At 42.5% G+C, this 9,650-nt stretch overlaps 1 long non-coding RNA gene across 2 annotated transcripts in view; it reads right to left on the bottom strand.

Annotated features, from left to right (window-relative positions):
- Positions 1-1,505: 1,505 nt before the first annotated feature.
- LOC146596726 (uncharacterized) overlaps positions 1,506-9,650 on the bottom strand; it is a 58,495-nt gene continuing 50,350 nt past the window's right edge. For both annotated transcript variants that reach the window (XR_014895695.1, XR_014895696.1), the window contains exons 2-6: positions 5,307-5,460; positions 2,828-3,094; positions 2,490-2,538; positions 1,740-1,808; positions 1,506-1,631 (exon numbers count right to left, since the gene is read on the bottom strand). This is a non-coding gene — a long non-coding RNA (uncharacterized LOC146596726). The remainder of the gene's footprint in view (positions 1,632-1,739; positions 1,809-2,489; positions 2,539-2,827; positions 3,095-5,306; positions 5,461-9,650) is intronic.

Below are 9,650 nucleotides of genomic sequence, written 5' to 3'. Positions count from 1 at the left end.
TAAGCACAGGGAGAACTATAAGGAGAAACTAAGAATAGAAGAGAACTGCAAATAGCATCAGCAAAACGGTCACATAAAACAAAATTTTCCCCCCACTTGCTGAAAACTGAAGTCTCGTAGTCTGAAACTAAGGCTCCAGTCTTGCAAGCGTATATTCATACGCTTAATTTTAAAGCTGTATTGTTCATAGGACTAGGACCTGGTGTAAAACACGTTTAACCCAACCGATGACAAGAGAATTGTGTCAAATGTAATTCAGATCAGTACTGGTGTCCCAGATTTGTGATTTATGTATGTTAGCAAATGTAAAATGTGAGACCTGAAGTCTCCTGAAAGGAAGATTAATGCTTTTGAAATGTTCCCATGGAGCCATACTCTGAAAGCATGCAAAACGTGCAGTTTCTCCCACTTTTGACACCCAGCCAGAAAAACCCGTTGGTTTTGACTGCATTTTGTTCGCGATTTTAAGTTCTGCTTGAACTCAAAACCTCGCAGGCAAATCTGAGGGTGGAGGCGGGCGCGCGCCCGCACCGGTTGGGACCCAGCCCTGCGCCCGGACCCTCGCGCACGCTCCTGACGCACACGCGCGGCCGGATCAGAGCCACGCTCGAGAAGGCCCTCGTGGGCTCCTGACCCACCTCGGCACAGTCCCCCGCTCCCGGACGTGCAGCAGAGGCGTTTAAGTCGCAGCTGCCGAACCTTCTCCCTCTGCCTCCCTGCGCCGCGAGCGTTAACGAGGCGCCGGAGCCGCCGAACGCTCCCAACACTGCGCTCCGAGTGCTCAGCAAGCCAGGAGGGCCTCAAAGGTTGGACCCTGTAGAAGTCAAGTAATTAAACACTGATTACYTACTGTAAAAAAAAAAAAAGAAAGAAAAAAGAGTGTCAGCTGGGAAAGGCTGGATTCAGAAGGTCTAATTTAACACAGAAGATTTCAGTGGAAGTAAAGCCTTTAACTATATTCTGCTTGACTTCATCCAAAAGAAAGGGATGAGAGAAAAGATTAGAAAAGCTATTCAGTACCTCCTTTTGGCAGYGGTGCTTTGGGAGGTGACAGTGCTACGGGTAATTCTTCCCGTAATCTTTCCCCCCAAACAACATTCAYGATCCTCTTCAAAATCTGGCCGCGGATCAATGGCTTCATTATTTTTACAAAATACAAAGCCACCTCCCTTCTGTGCTCTTGGCTGCAGATTACGTGTTTCAGTTCCCCAGAAACATCTCATTAAAAAAAAAAAATAAAAAAAAACCCCAGGGACGTCGCGGCCCGGTGAGGCCTGTCGCGCCCGGGTCGTTGGCCTCCGCGCGCCCCCGCCTCTCCCRCCTTTGCCCCGCGGCGCTGGCTCCGCCGAGGAGCGCCGAGGTAACCCGGCTGCACCACGCTGGGCAGTCGCTCCTGCGAGACGTGAGGGTTTTTTTTTTTCTCCCCCCAAAACACGCAGAGAAATGCACTAAATTATCTGCTCTGAGCTTCTTAAACACTTAGGCATCGACGCTGCTTACCGGAGGCAGCAGAGCGAAGGCCTCGTTCGCAGCACCCAGCAAGTCGATTACTGACATCAATTGCTGTGATGGGGGGAAAAAAATGCTTCGTTTTCTTGGCACTGAGAGTTGGCTGAGTTTATTCACACCTACTGGAATATAAACAGGCTTATGTTTACATTAGGTACTTTGGGGAAAACATCCTGCAGCCAGAACTCTGGAGTGCTTCAGGAATTTTAAATACAGCTATGATATTATACCTYGGCTAAATAGGCTTTTCTGTTCACTTTTCTCTTTGCAATCGCATTTCACACATGTGTTGTACTCTCCTAAGGTTAAAATCCAGAGAGAAAATGCAATATTTAACAAATTGATGCTTATTCCCCCACACCCTTCATATCATTAAATTTCATCTTTTCCCAGGATTCACTGTCAATGTAATTATAAGGCACTTGGGAGGTGAATGTTAGTTGRGGAAGGCAGGAATTCATTTTTAATGTTGTATTTTGGCAATTGAAATTAAACTGTTTTCATTCACATTAAAAGAAATTCTGACTCCAGAGCTACCAGGGAAAGTGAAGGTAAGCAGGGCAAGATAGCAGAAAAACGCGCGGGAGGAGGCTCGGACGGCCAGGCCGTTAGCCTGGGGTCCGAGGGAGCAGTCTYGTTCCTGCTTTTCCCCCAGGCCCCTCGGTCCCGGCAGCCGCGCGCCCCGGCCGAGCCTCTCGCCCCCACCCGGTCCCCACTACCCCGGGCTGCTCCCCTGCCCGCGGGCATCCTCCTCCTCTGGGACGGCGCTTGTGCAGCGCCCGGCATAAAGAGGCTCCTTCCTTGCTTATGCAGATTTTAGATATCATTTTCCCTTCAAACAGTAATAAAGAATTGATAGGTTTCGTAATCACACAGGCGGATGCCTCCCTAGTTAGGTGGGCTTGTCAYCGTCAGGGGAGACTTTCGTGCAAAATGCGAAAGCGCTTGCAGCACATCATGGAGACCTGACTGGTACGTACTGGGCTCAAGCGGTCAGTAGGCGACTGAGGGAGAATTCAAATCTTTTCACTCTAGACAAAAAGCAGCAAGGAAAATCACTGTATGTGATGAGGCAACTCGTGGCAAGATCAAGAAGAGGAACAACACACAGTGACATGCTCAACCGCACGCAGGGAACAACTATTCAGGGCAGCAGGGAAATTGCTGGAAGTTGTGTGTGTGGTAAGTAAATGAGCATTACTGAGACAGGTATAAATTTTAATTCTACTCTGAATATTTTTAAATGTAAAAGTGAAGTTTTAATCAATRTGGCAGTTTTCAACCTGGTATTAATTTTTACCTGTTTTAAAATACTTACGRAACTAGTACGTCTTTTCGAGTGGATAGAGGGGTGGATAAGGGAAGAGGTCCTCAAGCTTCCCGGAGGGTGGACAGACATCTCCACTCAGGCTTTACTTCAACTAAATCCATTCCTACAGAGCAAGGACACTAAAGCACTTTCTTAATTCCTCTGGTCTAAAGGTTCTCATTAACTCTTCAGACTTAATCCAGGCTCTGACACAGACTTGAAACTTCAGCCTCAGTTTCCAAACTGTTTTGAAGACTGGTTAGTATCTGTAAAATACTTTAAACATATGATATGAGGATTCATACTCTAGGTCTCTTTTACTAATACCTGTTTAGACATGAAAACATTACCATGTACATACAGTTTACRCATAAACACACAATTTATGCTAATCTTATATACATATATATGTGTATATGTGTATATATATACATACATATATATATATATGCATATATATAAAGGCTTATGTACACATGCCTCAAGAGAAAAATAGATTTGTCCTTCTTCTGAGAAATACATTTTCTTATCTACAGAAGAAAATCTTTTTGTTTCCTTATCTCATAATAGAGTATGCTTTTCTTTTTCCTTAGAAAAAGTCTCAGAAGTCTTTCTTGGCAAGGAAAACACTTGGCAAGGAAAAGTGAGGGCGCTGAGATATGCTTGCTCTTCAGAAAAAATATTTTCCTAATCAACAGAGTAAGTTACACTTTATCAATAAGTTCTCCAAGGAAGGGCAAATCCTCTCAGCCTTAACCAGATGGGCTGTCCCTGGAAAACTGGAGCTGGTTGTGTCCCTGCTCCTCCTCATGGCGAAACGACTTTTCCACACATGAGTGAATGTGTTTGTGCGTGTGCATTTTGTCTCCCAGACAAACACTTATTTATTCCATTTAATCCCTCCGCTGCAAAGTGGATCCATTAGAAAACGGCCAGTGGACAGCTTCATTTGCAAGCGGCGTGTTCTGGGAGCCGAGCGCATCGCAGCAGCTGGTAACGCCGGGAGTTTTTAACCTGTCTTGTCCCTTAAGAAAGGAGGATATTCACAAGGCGGCTCTGGAGATTGTTTTGCTTTCACAGGTAGCAGCACACTTTACAGCAATGAGGAAGAACACCAGTGGTCTCCTAAAATCTCAGCCCTCCCCTCTCCTGATACCTGAAATTCTGATAATATCATAAAACGGTTATCATCACCGTGAGCCGTGGTGACGGATTTCTCTGTTCAGAACTTTCTTAAACAAATAGTTTCACTGAAGTAAATAGGTTTGCTGGGATGAATAACTTCTCCCTAAGGGCTTTACAGTCTGTTCCCAGGGAATAGCAAATATTTTACTTCGAATAAATCACATTTTTTAATGCAAACTTGACCTAATTTGGAATTAGTGTCTGCTCTCTAAACTGTGTCCAGCCAAGGTGGTGTGGAGTTCAAATCACTAGTTACATGTGCAAAAGGGAATGCTAGAAAAGAGAACTATATTTGGCCGAGTTATCTCAAGGGGCATATGTCCACCACTGCTAGATCAAAGTTTGGTTTCATGAAAAAAAAGCTAAACATAGTGAAAGAATTCAGAAAAACATTCAGAAATTTATGTGAAACATTTTTCTTTAGCCTTTTGATCTTTCTTGAAGATGGTAGAAAAACTGCAGGCCTATTTMTTGAAAAAGGCGATTTATTTTCACTGAGAACRTGAAAATCTYTGGGTTTTCCAAAGCTGGGGGCCTTAGTGTTAATGACATATCTGGAGAAGTTTAAAACTGAGCGCAGTTAGGCAGTAAATTATTAAAAAGAAAACCAGTGGCCAGTGMGTACCAGTTTTTCAATGACGCAAATGCAGAGGAACTGAAGTAATGATACAAATAGTGTGCAATATGAACAGGTGTTTCATATTGATTAGGCTTCTCTGATTCTATAACAATGACAAAGAAAATATATTGTGTAGATGAATTTATTTTTTCAGTCAGATAACAGCCTGGAATAACATATCTGCCTAACTAGCTGCAACAGATAACATGCAGAATGTCGTTTAGAAATATCCTGCAAAACATAAGGGAGAACAATTCTTCCAAAAATCAGATTTCTGTCTCACCAATTTTTCCTTCTTTTTGTATAAACAAACCCTGAGGTGGCAGAATCAGCAGTGAGTGTGTGCATGTCAGCATGTGCATATGCGTTTGTATGGGTGTATCTGTGCATATGCATATATATATACACACAGGAATACGTGTGTGCGCTGGCCCCGCGCGCCCTGGGCTGCTCGTGGGCAGCGAGCCCGCGCACCCCTCGGCTGGGCTGCGAGACGTCGGTCTGCCCCCGCCAGTCTTAGCGCCCCGTGCAGCTACGCAGCGCGGGCAGGCTGCATCTGTAGAAATTAATACTCTAAATGCAATTCCGTTTTTGCGTCAATACAGAGTAGGCTTCCGACTTATCTAAAATTAGCAGGTTCCCGAAAGAGCTACAGGCAATTGGTAGGATCATATAAACACATACGTAAAGTCGAAACGTAACAGATGTGAGGAAGAGCGCAGGTCTGTTACCGTGACAAAGTAAATTAAACGGAGACTGCGAGGGGCTTCGTGCAGGGAATCGCGCTCTTTGCAACGTTGGTTAATCTGGCTGCGCCTGAAGGAATGCCATCTAGGAACTGTAGAAAATAAAATGGCAAATATTTCATGTCATTTTATAAACCACTGACAAGCTCAATGCTAAAAACTTTTGGTCACCTTTGCTGAAAAAACTGGGGGAAAAAGAAATAGAAAGCGGTTGGCAATGATCTCGGAGGATAACTGAAGGCTTGAAAAAAAAATCTTTGAAGATAGTGAAAGGAATAGAACTGTTTATTTTAGAGAAAAGATAAATACAAAGAGGCCAGATAAAGCTTTATAAAATAATATATGGCAGCGAGAGTACAGAGCGGAATAGTTGACTCCGGCTTTCTCATATTACACAGACAAAGGGATATTCAGTTAAAAGATGAAATTTAAAGCTGAAGAATGGGAATATTTGTCTCCACAACGAAGAAGAATTATACTGTGAAACTCGTTGCCAAAAGGCAATGTTGGTTTTAGTGGGATTAAAAACAAATAAAAAAATCACGTGGCCGGTGAGAGTATCCAGAGTGATAACGCTGAGGTGTAAATCAGGTATAAGTCACATTGCAACTCACTGYGTTGGAAGGGAGAGAGCAGAAGAAAAACTCTTCTTTTTGGGTTAGGCATCCTGAAAATTCCTTCTTTCTTCTTTTTCTGAAATAACGGATACTTGCCACTGCCAGACAAAGGCTGTGGGAGTAAATGAGCTACCGGCTAGATTCAGCATGTTAATGCTACAACAATAAGCACAATAATACAAGTTAAAGTCACGTTTTGCTTTAAAGTAAGTATTTCCACTTTTAAATAACAAATAAATATGAAAAAAGAGTAGCAAGTATTGTTTGGCTTAGCTAATGTCAAAGACTCCCTCAGGAGATGAGCGGCAGCAGTGACAGTGGAAGAGACTCAAGATGAGCACCACGGCTTCACGCTCGGACTTAGGTAGTGCTTCGTGAAACGGGCTGCTTGCCAAAAAAATATGAGTGCTAGCGATGGTGGTGAGGAGCCGGAAGAGGGTGGCGGCTGGGAGGTGACGTCTGAGCTGTAGGCAATCCCCACATTGGCGGTAATTAATGGTATGAGTCAAAGACTCACTCCATCATCAAACTCCCATGGAGAAGCATCATCACTACAGCTGCTTAGGTACTAAGGAAAAAAAAAATCCMAAATCCATACCAGACAGCTGAGATGGGTATTTAGGAGTTTTAATTATTGAAATTTAAATAACAAGTGGAAAAAAGAACAAAGTATGAATTATGATGATTCCATACTCTTTTTCAGAACTCCAAACAACTCAATTTCTTTAAATTTTAAAATTGCTTCTGTAGGGATAGTCGCAGACCAGTGTTGGCTACGCACCGCGCCCTCTCCACCCCGCTGCATGTCTGTCCGTCTCAGCTCTGCATCTGCCTGGCGTCGCGGCGCGTTTCGGCCCGGCACGACGTTGCGACACGGGGCTGAATGTGCCTTCCCATCTCTGTGCCCAGCTTCAGGTCTTCTTCCTGGCTTAGTGGCCTTGCAGCTGCGGCCCGGTTTTGCAAGGGGCTCGGAGCCGGCATTGCACAGCAGCTACAGCAGAAGGAAGGGTCTCCAGCATGCCCGCACCAAGTGCTGAAGGGCTTTGGATGGTTCACGGGTGCCTCCTTTTTTATCTTGAGCTCATCAAGCCCTCACAGCTGCTTTCACGGGATGTTCAGATTTTATATAAATGTTGTGTGAAGCTCTTGCACCATGATCACCCACTAAAATGYTAATAGGATTAGCATTACAGTTCTGAGGGAAGAAAAATATGTCTTTAGATATTTCTTCTACTCTGAAAATTTTGAGCTCTGTACACCAACACTATGTACTGAGGGTGGCAAGGATATCTCTCTCTCTCTCTCTGCTGCATGTTGTTCAGTGTTTTTTCAAGACCTTCCCTCCGGTTATGTCACAACTTTGCTGAATGATATTGCAGTATTATTATCCTTATGCTTATTTAAGTGGAAGCTAAGGCAGAATGGGCAAATGATTTACCGGGCTGTGCAGTTGAGAAGATAAATTGAACTCAGCAGCTGGTCCAGGACTACATACGATGTCCGTGGCTACTCCAGGATCAGAGCAAAATTTTTTTTAGCTTTGCTACACCATGCCGTACAGGACTGCTTTCCTTTGAACAAGGCACATGTACTAGTGAAGTATAACAGGCTGTTTTTCCAGGAAAACTTCACCTGGTTTGTGTCAATGAAAGTCAAGATTTCCTCAATTTTTCTAGTGGTATTTGAAGTCAGGGAGCCATGACAATGTGATCCAAAGGATCTTCCTGCTATCTGTTTTTTTTCTGTGAATGCTTAGTGGACAAAGTTGCCAAATTAATTCTGCTGGACACTTCTTTACTCCCAGGTGGGGAAAGAAGTTCAAAGAAAGTGCTGATTCTCATCTCAGGTCAAAGAGCATGTTGGTCATTGTGGTCGAAAGCAAAATACATGCACGCAATACTGAAATGATGGGCAATGTCCTCAGCTGTGGCCTGGTTGCAGYATGGTATTACTTTTTTTCAGAAACAACCATTTAAAATGTTATCAGGACAGAAAATCCTGTAAATTTCATCTGTAAATGTTTATTGCATTAAAAGGTAGCAAGAGAGACAGGGAGCTGTGTCAGCTACCTAACTTTAGACAATATAGCTGAGAGAAATGTGAAGGTTTGGATAAAATGCCCTTTCTTAAGTGTTATTTCTCCCAGTACAAAGACATACGGGAAAACAAAAAAGAGAAAATAATATGAAAAGTTAGCTTATTTTTCAGTGACATATCATGTCAGTCACCCTTTGGGCAAATATTTCTTTCAGAGATGTATATCTACTCTCTGTAACTAGAAAACCATCACCTGGCTTGGTCTTTTGCTGTTTCCCATTTAGCCTGTCATATCCTTGCCATAGCCTTACTTACAGCACCCATATTATTTTGAAGCATTTACTGGTTCAAAGGGTAGTTTATAGGTATAGAAAAATATGTTCAAACAGCAGAAATACTTCTAGTGAGATGACAATGTACTATTTATTGTCTAGCGAGCAAGAGGTGGAAGGAACAATTAAATACCAGAATAGACAACTGTAAACAGAACACTTTAAAACAGTCTAACAGTGTTTTGCATTAAATCATCCATTAAAACATTCATCCAGACAAGATGACTTTCTGTACTGGAGGACTGCATGAAATGATGTATTAGAATCTCRGATGAGTTTTATGATATCCCTGAGCTTTATCACTGAGAAAGCAATTCTAAAATAATCCTGTATAGAAAACAAAATCTACTACTAGGCATCTGCATATATATATATACACATGATTTTGAGAGGTAGGGAAAATCTACTAAAGTGATCTGACCCATCTCCTGTTAATTTTCAACAACTTTCCAATCTTGCCAATATAATGTTCGTAATATTTACTATAATTCTGCCTTCGTTTACGGCTTCCTGGTAGATTTGTACTCCACTTTAAATGAGCTCTTCCTAAAAGACAGACTCAAAAGGATTATATTTATGCACATAAGGCTTGAAATAAGACATATCCTAACCTTTAATTATGAATCACTGCCACAGTTTCTGAGAAGCAGCTGAAATCCTAGTGATGTTTTAAGAATGTAAAATCCTGAGGTTTATTTAAGAGGGTTCTATTACTTTAAATGTCACATACCAAAAGCCCTTGTTAATAAAGACTGGCACAGGTCACACTGTCAAGGATAAACAATCATTCCTAAATCCTTTGTTTCAGGCTACAGTGAAACCTAATCCCCATGGTGTTCTTGCCTGGCCATGCATGCATGTAGATATGCACCACTTTTATGGTACTAGTGCTTTCTTTCAAGCACGTTGCTCCTGACTGCAAGGCATTTGATTTCTGGTAATTAATCAGCTCATCATACATGCTGTGCTTCTCCCTCAGGCCCAACTCAAGTTAGTGATCCAAATCTGGCCCCGGGAAAAAAGAAACCATTTATATTCTTAGTGCACAGAATGAAACCCTGATAAACAGTGCTTGGCTAAACATTGAATTCAGATGGCACTATTTTCCTTTACAAGCTGTAAGTCTAATTCTGTTTTGCAAGCTGTAAGTGTGTTTTCCCCTTTGTAAGCTTTAAGTCTTTCTCCTGTCTGCCCCTTTAAAAAGGCAAAAAAGCACCAAAACCCMAAAACATACCCGTAAATGAGACATCACAATTTACAGCATTATTTTTGAAGTATTGTGCTTCAGCATCTGAA

This window comes from Rhea americana, unplaced genomic scaffold (genome assembly GCF_003343005.1).
Source record: "Rhea americana isolate MKP2758 unplaced genomic scaffold, rheAme1 scaffold_2, whole genome shotgun sequence".
Classification (NCBI taxonomy): Eukaryota; Metazoa; Chordata; class Aves; order Rheiformes; family Rheidae; genus Rhea; species Rhea americana.
This window is presented reverse-complemented; position numbering and strand designations above follow the sequence as displayed.